This window comes from Sciurus carolinensis, chromosome 4 (assembly GCF_902686445.1).
Source record: "Sciurus carolinensis chromosome 4, mSciCar1.2, whole genome shotgun sequence".
NCBI classification, from domain to species: domain Eukaryota; kingdom Metazoa; phylum Chordata; class Mammalia; order Rodentia; family Sciuridae; genus Sciurus; species Sciurus carolinensis.
In genome coordinates, this window is record NC_062216.1 from 128346824 (window position 1) to 128350265 (window position 3442).

The 3442-nt window shown below is 40.7% G+C and overlaps 1 pseudogene; it reads left to right on the forward strand.

Moving 5' to 3' along the window:
- The first annotated feature begins 1646 nt into the window (after positions 1-1646).
- LOC124983412 (periphilin-1-like) lies at positions 1647-2784 on the forward strand (annotated as a pseudogene).
- The last annotated feature ends 658 nt before the right edge of the window (positions 2785-3442 follow it).

The window sequence follows — 3442 nt, forward strand, 5'->3', positions numbered from 1 at the left end:
TGATCTTCCCATTCTTCTTCCCCTGAGGTAGAGAAGGAACAGCACTGCGTCCTGGCCTGAGGGAGAAGAGCTGAGAGTTGAACTACTCCGCACAGACTTCCGCCAGCCTTCCTGTTCACAGCCTGCCATTAGCTCCTGCCTCAGGGAGGCCTAGTCTTTCCCACATCTAGGGAAAAATCAGCTGGCTTTCCATTGATGTCCCTTCCGCAAGCATTCGGGTGTCACTTTCCCCATTATCCTAAATCACCATTTATCCCCTCTGGGTTATAAAATTGTACTACATTTCTCCTCTGTCATTGCTTCTGTTTTTCATGGCCCTTGTTGGCTTGTGCCTTTAAAATCTTCTTTTGTTGATATTTTCATGGGTTGTGCAAGCCATCTGAGGTAGTTCCACCACATTGCACATTCTGACAATTTTACAAATCGTGGCAATCTTTGCTTTAAAGATGATCTGCTTTGGGGAACTAATCAAAAGTCTGAGAAATCCTTCCTCATATTCTACTTCCCAGGCCTGAAGACCTCAACTTTCACCATAACTAATTACTTTTTCTCAACTGTGGGGAAAAAATAAGACAAAAAATTGTGAATTTTGAACAATTAATAAATTATTATTCATTGGAATAGGACAAAATTATCTGTGATCTATAAACATCTTTTCTGAAAAGACAAGATGTTCCTATTTCATCAAATGAAACATGCAGAATAGAAAGAACTTCGGGGGAAGATATCTCTGTCCCCTTCATGCCTTCTTGCTCTTTTATTTTTAAATAATGTGGTCATTATTTCAAATGAAATATTAAAGTATTAATTGAATGGTACCATTTCCCCTAACTCCTGTTCCAACTAAAGGACTGTGGATGTAGCTCAGTGGTAGAGTGCTTGCCTGCCACACCTGAGGCCCTGTTTGATCCCTGACATAAAAGAAAGAAAGAAAGAAAAAGAACAGGGTATAGAGATATAAACACTTCTTCCCTTTGGGGGAGTCACAATATATCATGCAGGATATCATTACTCTCAGTTTGACCCTTAGTGGCAAGCAAATAGTTGCTTATTCTATCCCTAAAACATGTAAGTTCTATCCCTAAAACATGTAATTGTTCAAACACTTGAAAAGAATTAATCTGTCAGCCGATAATAATGCATGTTCTCTTTTGTTTTTCCCAGTACTGGGAACTGAACCCAGGGCCTCACACATTGCTAGGCAAGTGCTCTACCACTGGGACACATCCCTACCCATAGTTGGATATTCTTAAGCACTGAGTTGGAGGGATTCAAAGGAGACCACAGAGTGTCTCTTTTAACCATTTCATTCTCTTTAGATCCCCAAAATCTGTCTCACTCTTATTATTAAAGACTCAAAAGTAGACCTAGTCTGAACAAGATGATTATTTTCTATTTTTGAACAGGATTCTCAAACACTCATTCACACCCAAAGCCAATAACCATTAAAGGTCAAGAAGAAAGAAACTTTCCCTCATGTGAAATAAGGGTAACCACAAAGTGACACCCTTTGATGTGTCTCAGAATCCTTCTTCCTAGGCAGATCCAGAGCACAGTTCTTTCTGAGTTCAGGTAGTGTTGGTTTGTTGTCTGAGAGTGTGCCAACCTCCTGAGATGATTATTTTTGAAGGTAGCACTTGGTTGGATAAAGGTGTTGATGTAGGGTTCAGTTTTAAAGTCCTATTGTTTTGTAAGTGACCTCTTATGTTCTAACGTGGAAACGGGAGGCAAAGCATTGTGGAGGAGGAGTTGGGAAAGTTGTTCACTGAACTTTATTGATGATGGTGAATCACTGATTTTTAACAATATAAAGCTTGGGACAGTGGTGGCCAGCAGATGACTACATGCACCCATCTCCCGGTGACCCAGAGGGGTGACTTGAAGAAGAGATGAAATGTGCTCTGAGGGACCCTATGATTATGAAAGAGAGAACCAGTACCTCCTCCAAGTCACCACAATGACAGCTAGCATTCAGTAGTTAGTGCTGTGCCCAAGAAACCACCACTGCTAGACAAACCTGGTGAAGGAAGCTCCAGGAGATACTCTGGTCATGTTGACTACTGAGAAGATGACGAGGGCCACAGGTTTTCTCACCACCAAAGAAGTGGTTCACCTCACAGAGGAGATGCATCTGGCTATTCATGGACAAGAGATGATGGTTCTGCACACCAACAGCTTGAGGACAGGGACATGAGGGATGAATTTAGAGGAACAATTTCCACACATCCCATTTGCTACAGACCCGTCTCCTCATCAATGGGATGCTCCTGTTTGCAGACAATCACCAGCAGGTTGAAAGGACTCTCCACGCAGGAGATCTGGCTCTGGGCTCAATCGAAGCAGCTACTCTCCAGCACAAAGAAAACACACTCTTTCCATCAGTCTCTTAGAAGTGAACAAAGACTTGACCTGCCTTTGAAAACTCAGGGGACATTTTACCTCAAGTGTCATGCAAACCCAGGAGGCTACCTGAAAAGGAACTTGCTGCGCTGCAAGCAAATGCACTGCTGAATATCTTGAGAGCTCAGATGAAAGTAGGTTGCCTGAAATTTCCGAGTTTGAGGCGGGATCCACAGCACTATTATTCATTGAGCAGCCAGGAGAACCAGAGTCACATGCCACAGTTGGCACAGAATTATCTGAAGACAGTCAGCTAACCAGTCGCTCAAAAGCAATAGCGTCAAAACCCAAGGAGATGGAACACGTTGACCAGCAGGACTGGAAACATTTGGGATGGTGCGAAAATGTTGCTTGAAAATGATCCTTCATTAGAAGAGTCTATAGAGTTTGCACTGAGGCAGATTTGCCTGCAGCACATGAACATGGTGTTGAAGAAATAAAAAAAAATAAAAATGTTTCTAGATCTTTTTTTCTCCAATTCTTCAAATCCTTAAAAATGGACTTATTTTGTAATGAAGAGAAGTACTCTATGCTAGCTGATCACATTTCCAGTGTCAAATAAACATCTAAAACCATCTGTTAAATATTTTAATTATAAGTTTGTTAATTGGGATTTTTTTTTGTATTTTGGGTTTTTGTTTTGTTTTGTTTTGTTTTTTTGGTAATGCCTCCTAATCTATACCCATCTCATCCTCACCCTCCACCCAAATGATGGTCAATTAATATTTTAAACTTGGACAAACCAGTCCTGGGGTATAACTGTCTGTACTTATTTCTGTTCCATAGTCTTCCATTTGGTCACAGGAGTATGATTGACAGGTTAGAGATCATTTCACTCAAACATTACTAGTCTTTTTGCATTTCATAGTGAAGATACCATGTGGAAATGTTGGGATTCTGAGTTGTGATTTTATGTTGTGCTTGTTTTTCTCAGGCTTTGTAACTTTTGATATGCCAAAGTGCCCAATCCTGAGCACTTTAATATCTTAGAAAAGACTTGTTTGAGATTACTTCTCAATGAGAAAATAGAGACAACGTAGAA